General features: G+C 45.8%; 1 protein-coding gene across 9 annotated transcripts in view; it reads right to left on the bottom strand.

Annotated features, from left to right (window-relative positions):
- The window catches only part of TCF20 (transcription factor 20), a 129,689-nt gene that overhangs the window by 55,884 nt on the left and 52,057 nt on the right, over window positions 1-21,748 (bottom strand). Inside the window, exon 1 of one of the 9 annotated variants that reach the window (XM_064420020.1) lies at window positions 19,901-20,083. The exons of 7 other annotated variants lie outside the window; for them this stretch is intronic. The gene's annotated coding sequence lies outside the window, so the exon portion shown is untranslated. Of the gene's footprint in view, window positions 1-9,384; window positions 9,498-19,900; window positions 20,084-21,748 lie in introns of those variants that run through there. One more of the 9 variants, XM_064420024.1, reaches the window with a different exon arrangement.

Raw genomic sequence — 21,748 nt, 5'->3', positions numbered from 1 at the left:
TAACAACCTACAATTAGAGATCTTCTCACAACCGGGTTTTAAAGCGTTCTCCCTTCGCAGAGGATTTCTGTATCACCACAGTGGTACTGTCAGGAGTGTTTGAAGCTGGAAAGCCAATGGACAAAGCTTCCACTGCATGTATTCCATGGCATATCCTAGAGGATATACTCTTAAGGAAGTCAGTTGAAAAGAAAGAGGAGGGATGAATCCAAAACCAGAGCAGAAAAAAGCCTCTGTAAATACTGATTAGTGGAGGATAACAAAGATACTGCACTCAGAGCATAATTTTTGGAAATGCCAGAGTTAATATTTGGAAGTAGGACAGAGGGAGCTTAGATCCTCTACTCTCAGAATCAGTCCCATCATTCTCTTAAACTTAAGTTCTCACACTCCTGCAGTCATTCACCTTGTAGACCAGGGAGGAGAGAAAAAACAAAACCAGGAGGCTCCACTGTTTCTGTATCCACCTATCTCCCCTCATGAGGAGGCTAAATAAAGAGGTACAATTAACATAAACCATACATGATGGACAACATACAACCATTTCATAATGCTAATGTAGTCCTAGTGTTCCATTACCAAAAAAAGGAGGACTACATCTCTTTTCATCCCTGCTCTAAAACATCCCAACTATCTTTGAAAAAAATGAAGTTTGCTATCTTGTTTCAGCTAGAAAGATGGCAACTAAATGACTTTCACCTTCAGAATTGTTCCTGATTTAATTCTTCAAGTCCTGTTAACCAACTGACCGGAAGGATCTTTCTCCTTAGCTTAATCCAGAAAGGCAATGCACATAGAGCCAACATTCTATGAGTAAACACAGACCAATGAAGTCTTTATAAACATTACAGCTGTGTGCATAAGCAAAGATGTTTACTTCCTAAATCCTCCTCCCTTCCACTTTGAGGAACCCCCTAATGCTGTTTCTCATCGAGCTGAGGATGTGCTTTTGCTGGTGAGTTTGACCCAGGTTTACTGAAGTTTTCTTTTTCTGCCAGCTTTAACAGGGTTTTGACTATGCTGCAGAGTATACATATAATTAACCTCTTCTCCTCCCCTTGCTATTTTCAGCAGCTCTATTATATATACACCTCCCTTTGGTTTTCCATAAATTTCACCTTTCAAACATAAAACAAGCTGTATTCCTGCAAGGCAAAAAGACAAGGAAACAAACTAAATGAACACATGGCAAGTCAAATTTTATATATATACATCCATCCCAACTGCAGAATACTACCATCATTGAAATAAAAATGTACTCAAACAAGCAATTTGCAAGCAAGAACACATTTTGTCCCTGATAACCAGAATACAAGAGACACCTAATACAGAAAAGGTAAAAGACACCAAATGTAGAAAAGTACACAGAGCAAAAGGAGAAGAGGCCAGAATGCAAGAATCCCTGCTCTCCAAAGTAAATATTATATTAGTTGAAGTCAGAACTGTAAAGGTGCAGAACACCACACTGCAATGGACCCCCAGCTCATCACCAAAACCAGCGCCCTACCACAGCCAGCAAACAATTCTGCAGCAGAGCTCTCTTTATGCAGTCTCAGAGTAACATGGGATGAGATGTTTCTCCATTAAAATGCAGTGATTTAGAGGGAAGGGAAATAAGAACAGCACAGCTCAGTTTTCTCATGCAAAATAAAAAGTGTCACTTAGGAGTAGTTCTCAGTTATGCTCCTGCTACTTCCGCTCTCCAACACTACAGAGAAGAATCTGCCACTCACTCAGCAAGGCCCTGCAATACAAAGACAATCTGCTACCTCCTTCTGTAACAATTTTGCCCAAGCCATTTAATTTACTGCCTGCTAAGTATCTATTATTACTGTGCTCATCAAGACCTATCTAAAAGACCAATTTTATGTAGCGATACACACAAGGTATGGTCAGGATCAAGAATATCAGAAAATCAGATGTACACATTTCATGCTAAAATGTTGGATAAGGGAGGGAAGAGAAGCCTGCCCCATCTACACATGAGGTGAAATACAGAAAACTTACAGTGGGTAAACCAACTTACACAACATGACAGAACACTGTTGCATTCATTCTTTTCCCCCTGAACGCAAGATGAGAAACAAAAGGGAAAAACATGGTTTATAGCATCATGGAATCCACTGGCTTGTACAAGACCTTTAGGATTATCAAATCCAGCCCCTCTTATAAAACTGACAAAGCCATCACAAAACCATGTCCTTAACCACAACATCTACACATCTTTTTAAATACTTCCAGGGACAGTGACTCCACCACTTTGCTAGAGAACCTGTTCAAATGTTTGACTTTTTAGGTAAAATATATTTCTTAATATTGAATCTAAACATCCCCTGGCACAACCTGAGGCCATCTCCTCCTGTCCTATTGCTTGTTACTTGGGAGAAGAGACTGAACTATACCTGGCTACAGCCTCCTTTCAGGTCCTCTAGAGAGTGATAAAGTCTTCCCTGAGTCTCCTTTTTTCCAGGTTAAACAACCCCAGCTCCCCAGCTGCTGCTCCTAAGATTTGTGCTCCAGATCCTTCACCAGCTCCATTGCCCTTCTGTGGATGCACTCCAGCCCCTCAATGTCCTTCCTGTAGTGAGGGGCTCAGAGCTGGACACAGGATTCAAGGTGTCTCACAAGTGGACAGGGGCTGGCCACACTGTAACTGATAGAAGCCATATTGACAATGGCCTTTTTGGCCACCTGGGCACACAGCTCATGCACAGCTGCTGTCGATCCACTGGGCTGCTCTCCAGCCACTCCCCCCCAGTCTGCAGCACTGCATGGTGCTGTTGTGACCCAAGTGCAGGACCTGGCACTTGGCCTTGTTGAACCTCATACATTGGCCTTGGCCCACCAACCCAGTCTGACCAGATCCCTCTGCAGATCCTTCCTGTGCTCCACCAGATCAACACTCCTGCACAGCTTGGTGTCACCTGCAAACTGACTGAGGGTGCACTCAATTCCCTCACCCAGATCATCAATAAAGACATTAAACAGGATTGCCTCCAGCACAGAGCCCTGGGGAACACAACTTGTGACTGGCTGCCAGCTGGACACAACTCCATTCCTCACCACTCTGAGGTTGGCCATTCAGGCAGGTTTCCACCCAGCAAACACAGCACCCCTGCAGGCCAGGAGCACGGTTTGTCCAGTAGAATGCCAGAGGAAACACTATCAAAAGCTTCCCTAAGGTCCAGCTAGGCAACATCCACAGCCTTTCCCTCTTCACTAAACAGGTTACCTTGCTGCAGAAGGAGATCAGGTTGCTCAAGCAGGACTTGACTTTCCTAAAACATGCTCACTAGACCTGGTTGAAGCATAGATGCCACATGGTGGCACTTAAGGTCTGTTCCATGACATTCCTTGGCACAGAGGTCAGGCTGACAGACCTGCAGTCCCCTAGATCCTCCTTCCAGTCCTTACTGTAGATGGCCACCAGGTCTGCCAACTTCTGATCACCTGGGATGTCCCCAGGTAGCTGCTGATGGAAAGCAGCTCAGGGAGCACTTCTGCCAAGTCCACCAGTACCCGTAAGTGGTGTAGCAGGGTCACTGATCATTTTCCTTTGAATTACAGGAGTTTCTTTCTTCTCCCCATCCTTGTCTTCCAGCTCTGGGGACTGGAGGCCCAGGGAACAACTGGTCTTATTATTGCATACTGAGGCAAAAAAGGCATTAAGCACCTTAATCTTTTCCTCATTCTTTGTCACTTTGTTTCCCCACACATCCAATAAAGGACTCTCTTTGGCCCTCCTTCTGTTGCTAATGTATGTTATAGAAACGTTTTTATTGTCTTTCGTGCTAGCAGCCAGACTAAGTTCTAGTTAGGTTTTGGTCTTCTAATTTTCTTTCTGTGTAACCTCACAACATCCCTGTAATCATCCTGAGTTTAATGCCCCCTGGTTCAAAGGTCATGTCTTTTTTATTTTCCCCAGGTTCCAGCCAAAGCTCTCAGTTCAGAGAGACCAGTCTTCCCTGCTGGCTTATCTTTCAGCACACGGTGACAGCCTGCTCCTGCACTTTTAGGATTTCCTTCCTGAAGAATGTCCAACCTTCCTCTGCCCTTCAGGAATGCCTTCCAAGGGGCTCTGTCAACTGGGCTCCTGAACAGGCCAGACTCCCTGCTCTCTGGAAGTCCGACATGGAAGTTCTGCTGATTCCCCTCCTTACTTCCCCAAGAACTGAAAACTATCCTTGCATGATTACTCTGCCAAGGATGCTCTCTAACCATCACATCATCCAACAGTCCCTCTCTGTTCACAAACCACAGGACCAGCAGGTGCCTTCCCTAGTCTGACACCTCATCATTTGTGTCAGGGGACACACACTCCAGGAACCTCACACACTGTTTCTGCCCTGATGTTTTGTATTTCCAGCAGAAAACATAATGCTAATCACACAGCATTCCGTACATTTATCATATAACCATTTATGTTAAGTTTTTAAAAATCACACATAGCATTTCCACTATTCCAGAACATCTACTCATAGAAAACACTGTTAAATAAACCAAATCCCAGTGAAACTCAAGAGTATCCAGGCATATGAACAAAGACAACAGCAAATTGTAGCTATCGAATTGAAGGTTGATTAACAACATTTCATTATGGTGTATGACAGTACATATTTTTCTTTAAGCTAATAAGTTTTAGGTATGTTTTTCCCAGTCATTAGTGATGCTGTACATGGACACAAGCCATTCAGTTAGCTTTGCTAATACCAAGTCTTTAGATCAGTTAAAAGCTATTAAAAAGACACTTTGCAGCATCTAATTTACAAGGAAAGTGATATGAACAATAGTTCCAATAAACTGTACTAAAGCTTCCAGCATAGCAGCTCCCTATACAATTTCTAGCTAAGTACTGAGCTCTTATCAGAGCTCATCAGAGGGTTCTGTTTAGGATTTGCAATTTACTAGCAATTAGATGACTGAGTTTATGCTAGTAAAATACTACAAAATAAGTCATCATATTCCAGCACAGAAGAGACAATGAATTCCATACACTGATACTGGTATGAAAGCAGGCATGCTGTGTGCTTGTAATGAAGAGGCAGGGGGAAAGAAAATAATTTTCATAGCTTTTTTCTATTTGTTGCATCACAGTTCAGGCAAGAAACAATGGTCTTCCCAAATGGAGAACAGGTCAAATCTCAAGGGACTCAAGCCAGCACTCCCTGAAAAAGAACATGGTAACACTTTTTCCCCTCTTCCAATATCATCACAGGTTACAAAGACTGTGCTAAAAGAGAAATGCAAAAAGCATGGGAAAAAAACCCCGGCATATTCACTGTCACCAGGCTGAGCTGACAAGAGGATGCTTACACTTCTGGCTACCACTGCTTAGCTCCATTCTCAAGGAATCACTGGTAAGAGGCAAGAAGAAACAAGAGCCTTACTGTAACCAACACTGGAAGTTTGACTGCTTGTGCTGTGGTTCATGAAGGCAGCAAGAAGAAGTTCAAGAGTTGGTAAAATGCAATTCTATATTTTTTTGTCTTCAAAGGCAAACAGGCAGCAAAGCACAGAATCCACAACACCCAGAGCAGATCTTATCCTCCAACAGGACCAAACAGAATCCTGACTACATGTCAGTCTTGATTTTTGAGTCTTTGGGTCTTGCTTTTTTTTTTTTCCTTTCCTCTTCTTAAAATGAAAGGAAACCCATGTACATGCATAATGAAGAACACCACATGCTTTGCCAAGTGACCCCAAACAAACCAATAAATATCTTAGTGGTGAGCAGCAGTGGAAAGGCTCAGCTGAAGCAACCAAGCAGTGGTGCAGCCAGACACACACACCAGCAGTGCTGTGCATGGCTGAAGAATCTTCAACTCTCCTAGTTCAGTCAAGACTGAACTCTAGTCAAGAACTGTCAGGAATGGGACCCAAGCAATAAGAATAACTGAACCACCTGGTTTTTTTCCCCCCCCCTTTTTATAAGTAAGAAAAGTTTGATAGGAACAGAACTGAACATCAGGATCCCACTACAGGAATAGCCTCTCCTGCATGATTTTAGAGAAGTATACACCTCTGCTATGTTTGTGTTCCCTATCAGTAACACTAAATGCTTTTCTACAATAAAGAAAATTATACACAGCATATCAACACTATGAGAAGTGGGTTTAAACACTTAAGTCTGCCTTTATTTTTGATTTTAGAAGTCCAAAAACTAAACTAGAAATTAAAATGTTATTTTGAAAGAGATTTCACCAAAAGCAGTCAATAAAAACATCTTTTGCTACCAAACTGCAGTTTTAATTTCTGGAATGGGAAGAGTTGGCTGGTCTCAGTCCAGTCTCCACCAACAAATCAGTTAGCTGGCTCTTCAGAAACTGCCATCCATAATCTTCCCTATTTCAGAGGCCTACCACGGAATGAAGCAACACCAATTCTGACAGCCAGGTAAGGCACACTCTGAAGTCTGAGAAGATAGCACTGCCAAAACCATTACTAAATCTTTGTAACTCATAAGAACTCAGGTTCCCAAAACATGAGTGTAAAACCTTTCATAAGTATAAAACATAACTGAACAAGGGATGAAAAACTAAACCCGTGCTTTAATTAAAAAGCTATCCCACCCAAATGGAGATGTGGCATGCCCTGTGTCAAAAGGCAGGGTATGCATAAGCCAGCTCTAAACTCTTAAATACCCTTATCTCACATTATAGAGAAGCCAAGGAAGCAGCATGAAATGATTCAAGTTTATTGCATATTATGCCCTCACTCCAGAGAGCAGCATGCCAAGCTGTTGAATAGCACAGCAGCTCTCGGGCAGGGACCCTTCCCGGGGCAGCACTACTGCCACTCTGCTGTGCCCAGGGGCTGGGTTACCTAAATGTCACCTGAACAGGGAGAAACGGGGTGTGCAATTATTTTCTCTTTAACAGTGTCCTAAGAGCCCAAAAAGGTTGTCTTTGCACACATCTCCACAACAGGAAGTGGGAGAGGGGGAAAAAAAACCTCAAAATCCTACACATTTCACTCTCTGTCCTACAAACTTCATACACGTATCAATCACAGGACCATTAAGAATGTTTTTCCTTACACTCTGAGTACCCTTTAAAATGTAGCAAACAGCTTAGTAACAGCCTATTTCTTCAGCTGAAGATTAAGGAAGCTTCTGACAATAAAAAGAGGCCTCCTTTACAACTAATACACAAATAAGTTCTCTTTCACTTAAATAACCTTCACTTCTTACTTATGCATTATAGAAACAGATTTACTCCTTCAACAGAAGTTCACTTCAGGTTATTTTAATGTAGCATTAGTAACAAAGAAAAGAAACAACAACAAAACCAAAATTCCTGATCTCCTATCAAAGTCACAAACGATGAAGCTGCTCCCACAGCTTCCATCCAGGGAACCCTGCTTAACCTGCCCCAGGCTGCACAGGTACAGGAAAGCATATGTTTCAGCAAAAACCCATGTTTCATCAGTCCCAAAACCTCTGAAAACTGATTTAAAGGTCAAAACCCAAACTGTGTCAAAACACACACAATTCTACCAGAAAGGATGCTAACAGACTTAAAGCTGAGTAGTCTGAAGAATACCAAAACAGCAAAAAAGTCCAGGAACTTCCCCCTAGACACTTAAACCTAACAACACAAAGCCCAAAAGCTATCCCAAAACGACAAGATTGAAAAGAGTACAATAGGAAATAGTATTTTTCATATAAAAAGTGTTGTCACACTTTCACTCAAATAGCATAGTAGCTTGCTTGTTCATTTAACCAGGACACACAATATGCATTTCATGTACCAGCAATTTACAGAAATGAGGAATGACTCTCCTCCTCTCCTTGTAGCATTAACAAAGTTTAGGAGACAGATGACTGAGCAAATAAATCTTTTTCCTTTTTTTAACAGTAATTCTCTCTGCAGTACACTAATGCAGCTGCCTTTTTAAATGCCAGTGGAACCTAATATTAAGATGAAATAATACAGCTTCAAACAACTCAAAGTGAAATAACATGGAACCCTATTAAAAGATAGAGATTTCAAGAAAAAGAAACAAACAAAAAACCCAACCAGAAAGATTTCAGCCAAATTAAAACTCAAATAACTGTACTAAAAATTGTTTACCACATACACTTAACCAAATGCACGTGGTTAGGCTACATAATACCCATCAATAAGCCTCAAAAAACAAGCTTATCTGACAAAAGAAGTCTAGAAAACGTGTAAAAGAAATCAGCTCTTCTTGAATTGAGTTCAGCCAGCTCCAGAAGCTGCTGCATCTCCATCATCCAGTCACTTCATTGTTCTATAAAACCTGAGTGGAGGTGATCCAACTGCTCCATGCACATCTATTGGCCAGGAAGCATGCTAAAAATCACTCTCTCCAAAGAATTACCCATGCAGGCAGCAACAGATGGCAACAAGCGACACAGACATGAGTAGCTCTCAAAAAGCTAACCTGAACACAGAAACCTCTGAAACTCAATCCCCTCACAGGTGCACCTCTTCTTTTCCTTTTGTTTTCAAAGGAAGGCTTGAAAGCCACGGAATGGTACAGAAAACAGTGCTGCAATGTAATCAAACTGCCTGCCCCTTTAATGCAGGACAAGACAGTATGCACAAGAAATAAGGGATTCTGGTGGAGCCAGATTTACCCAAAGAGACAGTCACTTCTTGATTCACACACTAACGTGCTCTTATTTTCAGGTTAATAACAGAGCCCCAGTACCATCAGGCAGCTCGGATACATAGGTGAGAACACTTATGTTACATAACTTTCTCTTATTCCTTCCCTCAAGGCAGGAAAAATAACTCCCAACTGCAGCCCTAAACACAACTCCCAGCAAGGTAAGCACCATTAAGAAAGGACAAACTGATGCTCACAGCAGCCCGAACACATTATATCCTGATTATCTCTGCAGATAAGCAACGCTACGTCGAACCTCCAAAAAGCAGCGAGGCACTACAAACCTCAGGCATTCCCCACACAGCCTGCCCACCTACTACAACCTGAGCACTGTCCATCCATCTTCTCCAGCAGTTCTAATCGCCTGTCTCTTCAAGGAAAACACCAAATCCCACAAAAACTTCACCATTCCTGCAAAAACCCATTCTTCCGGGACAGGAAAACAGGTGGGCACCCCACCAGGTAGCACGAGGGCGTCTTCGAACACACGTAAACATGTTTGTTTTTTCTTTAAAGAAAAAAAAATTAAAATAAAAACGGGGGGAGGGGGAAGGAGAAGGTTAAACTTCCCAAGAGCGCTTTCACAAGCCCCCTCGTACCCAGGGCTCGCCCTCCAACTCACGGATGCGACCCTCACATCCCCTCCCACACGCCCAGGCGACCCCGGCTCCCCCCGCCGGTGGCTCGCACTCCCTCCCCAGGCCTCCCCCGCACACCGCCACAGCCCGGGCGAGCACGGCCTCCCCTTACCTGAGACCCCCCCCGCCGCCGTGCCCGGCGCCCTCCGCCGCGGCGGGCGGGGCGGGCGGGGCGGGGGCGGCTCAGCAGCCGGGGCGGCGGGGCCGGGGGGCGGGCGGGGGCGCGGGGGCGCCCGGTGCCATCCTCCTGCCCTCACTCACACCTCACACACACACAGGAAATAACACGGGGTCACCTGACCCCCGCCAGCCAATGGCGGCGGGCGGCGGCGGAGCCAGCGCGCGCGCCAGCGGGAACGGCGGCGCGAGGCGGCGGGTCCCGGCCGCGCGAGGGAGGGAGGGGAGGGGAGGGGGAGCGCGTGCGCGCGCGCCCCCGCGTGCAGGGACGTGCCGTCGCGCGCGCGCGCACGCGGAGGTGGGGGCGCGTGAGGGAGCCACCGCCCCTCCCACCACCACGCGCCCGCTTAAAGGAGCCGCGCGCCGCCCCCCCCCCCCCCCCCCGCGGGTCCCGCGCGCTCGGAGCACGTGGGCGAGGCGCGGCCTTTGCGCGTGCCGCCCCGCCCCGCCCCCGCCGCGCTCCCGGCCCGCGGGGCGGCACGGCGGCAGCTCGCGCCTCCCTGTCCCGGAAATCAGTGCCGCCCCTCCGCACCCTCACCCTCCCACAAGGCATTTCAAGAGCCGGCTTTGCTCCGTTTGCCCGCTCGTCTCGGCCCGGCGAGCGGCGGCCGAGCCCCGAGGCGGCAGCCGGCCCGTTCGGCGGGGCTGGGCCGGCCTCAGCGGAGGCGCGGGGATCTCGGGAAGCAACATGGTGGCCGGGCTCTCCTGCCCGCGGCCCGCAGCCTCCGGGCCACCAGCGGTGGCACTGCCAGCCCTCCGAGTCCCCACCGCCCCCGCGCTTGGGAGCCCGGGGCGCCTAGCTGCGTTTCTGTGCTGGAGAGAATGAAGCTTTTTTCAGATCATTCGCGAGTTTTTGGGTTTGAGAGCGAGAGGGCAAGGAGGCTGGTGGATGGGGCAGCTGCAGAGCAGGGATGCAGTGCCTGTCAAACCATCACCTCCTTCACTGGAGCCCGCATGGCAGCGAAGAACGCTCTGTGTGACATTACAGCTTCCTCCATCTGCCACTCAGAACATTGCACGTGAAAACGCAGCAGGGCTGGCAGTCTGCGAAGCTCTTAAGTGCTGGGCAGAGAAAGCTCAAGCATCGTTTAAAACTTGCTTTGCCAGGAACTTTACTGAGCAGATATGATACTTTCAGTAACTGCCCTGTTTCCCAAGCTTTGTTTCCCAGACCCTCAGCAAGGCGTACTCCAAGAGAAGGCCTCTGCTCAGAGCTCATCCAAAAGGCAATGAACTGCTGAGACGGACTGTGCTGTAAGCACAGCCAGCTGACAACTTCACTGATGGCTCCTCCACAGGTCACTTGCTTTTTGTGAAAAATAAATACAAACCACCACATCTCATACCGTGCATTATCTGACAAAAATGATTTGGAGGCTGGCTGAAGTTCCATCTAGATAAGCCTAAAATGATGCCAGTAGTCTGGGGAAAACAACCAGAGCAGACAACAATTACATGTGCTTCTACCGTTTGTCTTTCAAGTGAACAATTTGTGGGTGTTCGGGACTCCCCAGCTGCTGGTCAGGCAGTCGTGCACCTGGAGCATCTAGGAAAGCCTTGCCTGCTCCTCTGCTCACTCCTCTTGGAACTCGAGAGGCACTGGCTCCATTCTGAGATGATCCACTGCTGTGATCTATGCCTTGTCTCCTTCAGATGAGAATATTGCGACGCGCTCCGCATCACCGCCCTGGAAATTGCAGCTGGAGCGCAGAGGCGCTGCCGTGTTGCGTTACCTCGCAGAACTGCACCCCGCTCTCCTGGGCACTGGCTGCCCATGCACAGGTGGCGTTTCAGGCACGCTGCTTCGCTCCCACGAGGTGCAGGCCATCGCTCCCTTCGCCTGGAGAGGAGGCTCCGACAGCACATTCGCCGTGACACACCGCCAGGCTGCTCTGCTCAGGAACAGCCTTAATCCTGTTGACTGCCACGGCATGCTAAGAGCTTGGTTAGAGCAGCGTTCCCCCTGGGGATCCAGGACTGTGATAAAAGCTGTAATGGGGTGGGGGAACTCGATAAGATTTTTATAATTTGGTTTTCCATTATCTGTTTTCTGAGTTTGAAGTGAAACATCAATTGAGGTCAATCCTTTATGTAGATTCGTAAGGCAGGAGTGCTTAGAGAGCTCTAACTAAAGCTAAACTTAAACTTACCTTAAGGTAAAACCTTTTGGTATATATAAAAACAGGACAGCATGCCTTATCTAGATAAGCTTGTTATAACAAGGTATTTTTTACCTAATGTCTAAAATGAAGTTGCAGCATGAATAGAAGTTTTGTAAAATGTTCAAAAATTCATATGAAAATACAAGGACAGCAACCATTCCCAAGTCAAACATTTCTCAAAGGACCAAAATGAGTTCACAGAGTTATATAGATATATCTATATAGTTATATAGATAGATCTCTAGTCTGCTGCAGAGAGGCATTTCCCCACTACTACTTTCTAGTGTTACAAAGTAACTACTAAACTACAACTCTGTAGCGTTGACTACTTTGTAGGTGTTACAACGGAAATACAACAGGAGTTGCTTTTAAAAATATTTAAAAGCTTGAAAACTCTATGGCTGATTTTGAAGGATGAACTGAAGTTTTAAAAGAGCTGATGCTGTAAACACAGGCAATTGTCACACCATCGTCAGCTGTTGCACTACAGTAGGCATCACTGGTAATACACAGGGTCAATTTAAGTGCAGAATGTAAACAAAATTATCAAAACTATATTAGTTAAATATCACGCAAGTAGAGACGCCATATCCTTTGCAGCTTTTCAAGTGATCTATCAGGCTTCAGTGTACAACCCCACTGAGCTTAATGGATAATTTAATTCTCTCAGAAACTAATTTTTGGCTGTCTGCAGACTCACGATGAAAAAACACTGTCATTAGTACACCTTGTTCACATTGCCAAGTTCTCCTTTGCCACTGAACATTTCATTTCCTTTCCAGAAGAAAGAAATTCAGCCTCTGACTTGGCCATTCAGGGACATCTACCTACTTGACCACTGTCAGTTACACAAAAAAAAAGTGTTATATATAAAACATTCTTAGGACTAATGACAAAAGTAACCCCATCATGCTACTAGGGCTACAATCCCACACACACAATCAGGGTGGAAATCTAACATCCATGCAAGCCTTTCTACTTCAGGGTAAGTCCTCAGTTGCATCTATACACTCTCACCCTTCAATTCTGAAAAGAAGAAAAAACTCCAGGGATTTAAGGCCAAAAATGGTTACAAAAAACCAAACCAAAATAAAACAACAAAAAATAAGAAAAAATAAGAAAAACACCCAAAACCAAATTTTAAAACCCACGTAAAGGATCAATTTTACAATCAACACAACAAACAAAACAGATTTGAATGTAAATTTCCAGCAAATATATTCCATTATCCAAGAGTAAGTGCCATAAATTCAGCAAATGTGCTACACCACAGTTCTAAGAAAGATTGAAGTCTCTGCTTTTAGTGTAAGAAAATCACCTCGGCCATAATTGTACAGAGCCACCATGGTACTACCACAACAGAAACTTTCTAAATCCCACCTCCATCCTCCCTGAAATCCTCCCTGCCATCTCCTAATCGAAATGCTTTTGAGGATAGAGGCACAAATAAGGCAGAAAAATTGCCTCAAGACTTGGCACCCTCCTCTATGATGGATGGGCAATTCTGAGCAAAATAAAGTCTCCTGAGCAGCCCTCTGGGTTAGTGCCACTGCTCCCACCAGTGCTGCTGTCATCACACACATGCAAGCAGTGCTGCATCTTACTGCACATGAACGCTGCCGTGGCTAAAGCAAACTTTTTCCCTGTTATGCCTTAATGTAAGGCTTACCTTGCACTTCCCTTTCCCCCCTCTCACAGAAGCCAGCGAAAAATTGTCCTTCTGACCCCAAGGGGACTGACAAATGGAGATGGAGAGTCTCCTTCTGTCTTTGAGGTCACCACTTCTGATCTAGCCGTAATTCAGTAATTACTCAGTTCGTGTGGCTCTCCAGAAGCATACATTAGCAGCTTGGAGGGGGAACAGAAGGATGACACCATTCCTGACCTCAACCACCTCTCATCTTCACACACTCCCTCAGCTCCCTCTGCCTGGAAGGGGGGAGGATAGTCAGTGATGCAGGATGGGGGACTGAGAACAAATTTGCAGGTAACATAGGCTGGAAAGGCTCGGAGCACCCCAGTGTTTGTTAGAGCAAACATGATTTCTGAATGCAGCTGGTGGGGTCCTCTGAGAGATTTCTTCTTCTTTACAAAAGGTTTCACTGTTGATGCAGCACTAGGAAGGTGAAGCCTCCATGGAGTCTGGCACACAGATTCCTCACAGACATGGCCCCCATCCCCTCAAAGTATTACCCTTATCCTAATCTATTCCCCTGTTACACAATTTCATGTCACGCACAGGCTCACCACTGCACTTTCACAGCTTTCATCTAGAGGCTCTTAGATGCTGTGGGAATGGGCATTAGTGACTACCTTGAAGACAGATAATACAAAACATGACAGCAAGATTGGGCACCTACAGGTCACACAACTGGGGACTGAAACTTATATTCACGGTGGGACAGCTACATCTTCAAGCAAGTGTAAAGCAAGGGCAGCTCCCCTGTTTCTTTCTCCAAGAAAGACATCAGCATGGCTACATTCATTAGCATTTCCTACCTCTCTTCCTACCCAGCCCCAGGACTTCCCATACCTTCCTCCTATTTTTTTTACACTTAACTTCAGATAAAAAGTGTTACATCTGAACCTACACAAGGGAGAAGCAGTATCAGACATCTCCCAAGGAACTGCAGCAAAGACAGAGAGGGCTCTCCTCTCATTAATTCACTGATATTTAACTTTTCCCCTTAAGACTATCAAAGGATCTGTGCTTGCTGGAAAGTATTTTTGACAAGCACAGATTTTTCAGCCTACTGATGGTCATGTCTTGGGTGCATCATTTGGAAGGTGCTCCCCTCCAGACACTGGGAATGTCTCCACAAGCAATAGTCTTAAGTCCTACAGCCCCTTCCTGCAACAGAACAACTGGATTGAAATACTTTGGAGCATCTCAAAGGAAGGAAAATGATAAAGCAGCTGAAGGTAGGTAGTGTGAATCATAGCAGGAGAAAAAAATTAAAACACTGCAACTCTTCTGCCTTTTCATCTTCCCATTACAAAGAGCTGATTCATGAAAATAAGATCTTTGTACCTTAAGACCTCCTCTGCTTCTTCTGCTTCTTCCTTTTGCTTCCTGCCAAAAAGCTGCTTCTGGCAGAATAGAATTAGTTGCTGTGAAAGTGATTGTGATGCTGCAGACAAAAGAATCTGAGTCCAGCAGAAAAAGCGAGAAACAACAGAAGCTGAACTTTTAAGGAAAAGCCAATCAAATTTCCATGCAGATGCCCAGAGTAATAAAGGTGGAAATTAAAACAGAAAGCCATACAAATGTGATTCTCCAGCAAGACTGTCTCCAACAAGGCAGAAAAGTCCATCAATAAATCTTCATTATCTGAATTGCTAAGCATATCTAAATAAAAGTAGAAATTCAAATATTAGAACTTGTCTTTTTAAATTATCTTACATAAAACCAACTCTGCCTTGCCTGAACATGTTTTACAGAATGGAATTTTTTTCTCTCTTACTTCTGCTAGCCCTTTACAGAGGTTTCATTTGCTGGGGTGGCTTTTTCTGCCTACGGGGAAGTGGGAATTTCTGGGCTTAACAAGCACAAATCCCCATGACATATAGTTCCAAATTTTAGAGGCAACTAAGGTTTTGATTCTTACTTTGCTCCCTGTTGGCTTCCTCCCTGATGTATGCAATAGCTGTTGAATCTCAGCTGTTCCAACAGGAGAGAAAAAAAAGGTCCCTGAAGGAACAGTTTTAGTTCTTCCAGTCACCTTGCTGCTACCACGCTCCAGAATTCCAGGCACATGAAACAGCACTTAAGAGCTTGCAGGAGCAAGAGGCCAACGCAGAAAGCATCAGACTGGACCAAAACCAAGAGACTCTTCTATATTAATCTGGTAAGAAGTCTGTATTTGTATTGGGTAGTGGAAACCTAAGGGTCCACTAAAGACAGACATTGCAAGAAATCTTATTAACTTCTTCTCATAGAAATCAACTTCTGTGCTTCTTTTTTGTTAGGTATAGTGATGTTCTGTGGTCCTGATTCATCTGAGAGACTGGTTTATTGAAAATATTTTTAAAGTTCTACCACAGTTCACTTACTGTAAATTCTCCTCTTGCTAACAAAACATGAGGGAAAAACACCTACTTCAAACACAACCACTTTAATTACTTTGTATCTCGAGACTCATTTAAGTTTATTCAATGCTCAAACACTCTAATTCTACATTTCAAAAGTTATTAATGTCTTATTTTAGTGCCCTGCATTACTTTAAAGTTGCACTCAAATCCAAATCAGGATAGGACACATGAGAACATACAGAACTTACAACTTTGAATGCAACATATTCCACCATTTATAAATGCTACTGAATGTTTGGGGATGGGGAAAAGTAGCATATTTTCATTCATATTACCTAATCCAAGTGATGAAAACGCTTTAAAAGCTATTAGGTAATGAACACAAAGACACAACTCTCCACAGTTAAGAAAATGGGTCTTTAATTTTTAAAGGCTGGACAAGTCTATCTTTAGAGAGTCCAAGCCACAGAGTAAAATCTTAAGTAACCTGGTTTTGTTTCAAGATTTGAGGAATTCTTCTAGTTGCCTACTACTAAACTAACAAAACCTCTGCTTACACATCATGGCTTTCATCATTCCTCTTGAAATTGTCTTCTGCAGATGGGAATCCTGCTGGCACTCACAAGTGTCCTGAGAGATGATTAGGACTGAAGGTCTCCCATTTAACTTCTCTAAATGTGCTGTGAGTAATTAGACCTAAACAAAATACTGTCAGTTCCATTAAGGCTCTGAAAATAAGGTCAGCATTTTTAGAACAGCAGAAGCAAGAACAGACACCTCAGCAAGCACAGTCCATGTCCACCTACCAACTCAGTAAGTCTCCACTGGTTTTGGCAAGTTTAGGAAATAGCCCAAACTTCCAAATAAGAAACAAGCTATCCCAACATTGACACTTCCAATGAGAAGCAGCAGCATTAGGCGGGATGGGGGGGAGGGGGCAGGCTGCAGCTCTCAAGATCATCCCCTGACAACCCTGGCTGAACCCAGGTTTAATGATGAGACACTAGTTACACTGGTGGACAGAAACCATTTCACCAGGGTGAAATTTCGCATACCCTGGGGTACCTGCCCCCAGCTCAAGGATCCCCTCGTCAGGACCAAGCCTTTTCATAACAGGGAGCATTATGTGAGAGAAGAAATGACTACTCTTCTCCAAAAGTAACAACTCTTGCAGTGTGATTCATTCCACAGGCTAAAGATCAAGGTGTCGGCTTACTCCTAATATTGATGAAAAAGGGCAGTCAGCCTATTTATAATCAGCTAGCATTATCTCCTCCCTAGAAACAGTAAGGCAGCAGCTAGCCTCAGGTGGTAAGTAGGGGGTTTCCTTAACAGTCCTTTTCATTGGAACACAAGTTAAAAAAAAAAAAAAAAACATAGAAAAGAAAGACAAAAAGCAGTTGTGGTTACAAGAAAGGGAATATCTTAACAGAAACGGGGGCGGGGGGAACTAATTAATGCTTTCAGCTCCTGCCCCTTCACCACTGCCTGAAAATTCTTTTCTGATACACACATTGCCTGCCTAGGGCTTTTTTGAGAGACCCTTGCACATCCTCACTGATTACTTCCCCTACTCAGGGAGACAGACTGTCCTTTACCCTAAATGCTTTTATCCTCTTGATGAGGTCTCTTACCCAGCTGGATCCTGCTTCCTTCTCCCACTGCAATCTCTGAGCCTGAGAGAAGACACCCGGGGACCTTCCACTTTGCTTAGGAAAGAGATTTAATCCTTTCATGTCCTAGCATGGGGCTGAAGTGATGCCCATCTCCCCCTGACCTGAACACCTACGGTTACAGTCCTGGGTGACGGATGTCCCCAGGTGAAGAGAAATCAAAGGAAAGGGTTTCCTCCACTGTTTGCTGCTCTTTTAAAAGCAGGTGTAGATAAAGAACTGAAGAAAGCCCCATAGGGGGTAATCTTGCCATACCCAGACAAAATAATGAGGCTTAAAATCTCTTCTGTATCTAATCTTAGCTAAATCACATCCCCAATGTCCTCTGTCCTCAGTTTTGCAGGGTGCATTTCACTCATCGCCCCCCAGCTCCCAGACTCACACGCAGTGTCCAGTCCCACTTGGTCACTCCCACTTCTGCTCTCCCTAGGGCCACAGGTCCAAAGGAGGACACCTCAATGGTTCTTTTGATTTAATTCTCCAAGCAGCCCGTGGAAGGGTTCTAGGTTTCATTTCCCAGGCAAGCTAGGTAGTGACTCAGAGAAGCCAACAGACAGTACTCTGCACAGACAATGATTTTTATCTTCAAAGTGCTTTTCAAACTTATAAATCCTTACTTCCCCTCTGAGAGAAAAAAAAGAAGGAAAAAAAATCCCTAAACATCACCATTGTGATGGAACAGAGATGCAAAAATGCATAAAAGTTCTTTAATGTTGGAGCAGAGGCAGAGGAGAGGAGTCCTGGGGTGCAGCAGCACTTTGGCTTTGAGGTTGTTTGTGGCTTTTACACCAAAGACCTGGATTCGAATCCTGTTTCACATCACTCCAGTAGGACAGAGGCTCTTAAGCTGTGGCCAACAGGTCCCTTCCCCAAGGGCCGTGGAGCTGGGACTCTGAGAAGCAGGTGGCAGCACATGGGTGTCTTCCAAGAATCCACTTGCCTGTTCAGACTGCAAAAGTGCTGCACAATTAATTATACATCTGTGCTACAAAAGATCAGCTCTATAACTGCAGGGGGTGCTATTCATCAGCCTTGAAACATATTGGCAGAGGACAGCCAGGGTCCAGTAGTTGAAATAAAGAAATAAATAACTACAAAAGCAGGAGGTGCTCTGGGTCTTTAGGAGTGAAGTGCGGCAGCAGGACCCAAGTGACCCGGGAGCAGAGAGAAGCCTGGCCCTGCAGACAGTCGGGACGCGGCGCTTTTCACAGGAGCTTCAGGAATCAGAGCAGCACAGAAGCACCGGTCATCGGGGTGATGGGGGTGAGATGTGCAGGCAGAGCGGTGGCAGCAAGGAGCCTGCCTGACACCTGCCCTTTTCGTTTCTCAGCCCTCCCCTTTCATGGAGGCAACAAAACATCACATTCCCAGTAGTGAGAATCCAGTCCGAAGTGGCTTCACCAAAGGGCAAATTCATAAGGACCCCCTTTCACATATCCCTTTCTTTTGAAGCCCTCCTTTCCTGGAGCAGGCATTTAGCAAGTACAAACACACCACAACATTAGGCATCCTTCCACTGTCACTCTCCACTATCCTTCCTCCTCCAGACACGCACACTAACACAAAATGACGGCTTCCTCAACAGACTGAATGAGCAAAGCCCTCGCGCTGATCCTTAATTGTCTGCGCTTTACTCTCTTGCTCCAGTCATATTATATCACAAAACTCAAAGCAGCCCACCCATTGCCCCTGTCTTTGTCCAAAATCTCAAGTGAACAGTAAATTTGACACAGGGGAAAAAAAATCACCAAAGAAGGGAGGGGCAAGCTAACCCCCCACTGCCCCCCCCATCCCCCGTTTTCCTCCTCCCCTTTTTTTTTAATTTTTATTTTTAAAAAATATTTTTTAGGTTGCTGTTTGCTGGTGCACCCACATTGCTATTGTGCAGCTGTCAGTTAAAAAAAACAACAACAACAATCACCAACCTCCCCCCCAAAAAATCAAGAAATTAAAGAAGAAATCATATCTCACAGCCCTTGAGAATGTGACCCTGAGGCCTTGCCCTTCTCCCTCCTGATGCACCCACATATCACGGGGGAATGGCAGGCCCCCTCCCCATCCACCCCCGTGCTACTCTGAGCCTGCAGAGCAAGGGAAAAAAAAACCAACCACATCCAAAACCAAAACAAAACAAATTAAAAAAAAAATCATCAACGAGAGATACATGGTGAAGAAAATGGGGGGTGAACGACACCCCTCCCCCGGCATATGCATAAACCCCATAACCCATTTATGTCGGTCTCGCAGGAGCCAGACTGCAGCGAGCAGCCAACAGCTGGGGCCTTTGAAAAGGGACAAGGCGAGCGGCTCGCCGTGCCCAGCCAGCCACGGCGGGCTCGGGCTGCCCCGCCGCCCCCAGCCCTCCCTCCCCGCCTCCCTCCCTCCCCTCCCGCAGCGCCCAGCCGGCGCGGGCAGCCCGGTGGGCACGGCGGCGGCGCGGGGGCGGGTGACACGCACGGGGCGCCGCAGACACACGGCCGCCGCCGCCGCCGCGCGTGGTCGGCGAGAGCTGGCCTCTGCAGGGCAATTTTCCACTCTCAACTTTCAGGGAGAGGGAGAGAGAGATAAAGCCCATTTACTGTACCTTTCTGGCATCTTTCTCAGCTTTCCCTGCTGCTTCTCCCCACCCCCTTCCGATTTATCTCAGCTACTGGTTTTATAAACCGAGAGGGTGGAGGGGGGGAGGGAAGAGGAGAGGAGGGGGCTTTTTTTCTCTTCTCTCAGCCTCGTCTGCACCTTCTGCTTGAGCCCGCCGGTGAAGTCACAAGACCGAGTCTCTGACATCACACAGAGCCCACAAACGCCGGATTGTGACTTCACTGCAGGGTAGAACAGGGAGGAATAGGAGAGGGGAGGGGAAAAGGCTCTTATTCAAACACATATCTGCAGTAGTAACAAAGGGAACTCAGGAAATGGCTGGCCAAGAAAATGGCTTTTTTTTTTTTTTTAATAAATCATACTCCCTTTTTTGTTGTGGGTTTGGGTGGTTTTTTGTGGTTTTTCTTCACAAATAAACTTTGTGGCCACAGTGGAAATACCTTTTAAAAGTGTCCTGGACAGGACAGACGGCAAGCGCCAGTCCAGGCGCCATCCTGCAGCGCAGCGCGAGCACCAGCAGCCCTCCTGGGACAGAACCACCTGCCCGGGGCCCTCTGGACCTGCCGGGACTGCAGCAGGATGAGGAGCTGGGGTGAAGATCCAGGGGTGGCAGCGGCCACAGGAGAGGCTCGGGGGGCACAGCAGAGGGGGACTGCAGGGTAAGGATGGAAACTGGCAGATGCTGTGGGTTGTGCCTGAGACACGCAGGGAAGGCAGCGCTGAGAGCCACCGGGTAAGCAGGGCCACGCAGGGTGAACACAACTCTGTGCCACAGGTCTGGGAGCCGGGGGCCAGGCAGAGGTAAGGCTCAGCAGTGGGCACTTGGGGGTTTTTCCCCCCACCCGAGGATCTGAAATCACTATTCAACTACAATTTGAATAAAAGCGGTCAGCGTAAAGTAACAGAGTTGTATGTAAGGCCTAAGCAAGGCACCAGGGAAAAGAGGGGAGTTTTTGATTCCCTAGTGTATTTTTAGGTTTTAGGTGCCCTGGGGAGGGGAAGACAGACTGGGGTAGATGAAAGAAAGGCCAGGAGACTTTGATGTACTCCCAATACAATGCAACGCTCGGATGTTGCTCTGGGAGCAAAAGCTGATGATATAAGACTTTTGTAGTCATTTCTGAAATGAAGCCTAGAAGAAAAAAAAGGCTTATTAAGTAGCTATTGGCTTAATGTGACCTGGAAAGTTGTAAGATTTGGGGCTTTTTTTTTGTTTATTCAGCTGGTGTAATTTTTTTAACATCAATTTCTCAAAATTTAACACCACCTCAAACATGTCAGTAAATAAACCCAAAAAAATATAAATCTGTTATTTGTGTTTAAAATGGATTTTTTTTTTTCACCTTTTGAAGTAAGACAGCTCAAACACACTTTGCTAATCATGCCTGAAGGCCAGGAATTCAGAGGAATAAGTCAAGGGCACAGCCACAGCCAAGTGAAATTAAAAATAAATCTTAAAAAATTAAACTGTGCTAATTGCAGACGTTATATTTATGAAGTTATTGGAACTGCAAAGCCAAAAGGAAGACAGCTTGTGATCCTCACAGTGTGTCCACTCCTCTCTCCAACCTCCATCCCTGCCCTCATCAAGACCTACAAAGCAATTCCCATCGCTGTGTCGACCTGGAAGGGAGGAGAAAACAGCACTACCATCGTAGCCTGCCTTTTCCACAACCTGCCAGTGAGGCAGGAGGGAAATGTGCATTGTGGAGCGAGCGAGAAGCGAGCAGGAAGCAATCCAGATCCCTGCCGTGAACCAGCTGGCAAGTACATTCCCACCTTGCTGCTGCTGGACGGTGGGAGCACCCCATGAGTGCCCCATGGTGCCCCAGAG

Source organism: Passer domesticus, chromosome 5, assembly GCF_036417665.1.
Source record: "Passer domesticus isolate bPasDom1 chromosome 5, bPasDom1.hap1, whole genome shotgun sequence".
Lineage (NCBI taxonomy): Eukaryota > Metazoa > Chordata > Aves > Passeriformes > Passeridae > Passer > Passer domesticus.
This window is presented reverse-complemented; position numbering and strand designations above follow the sequence as displayed.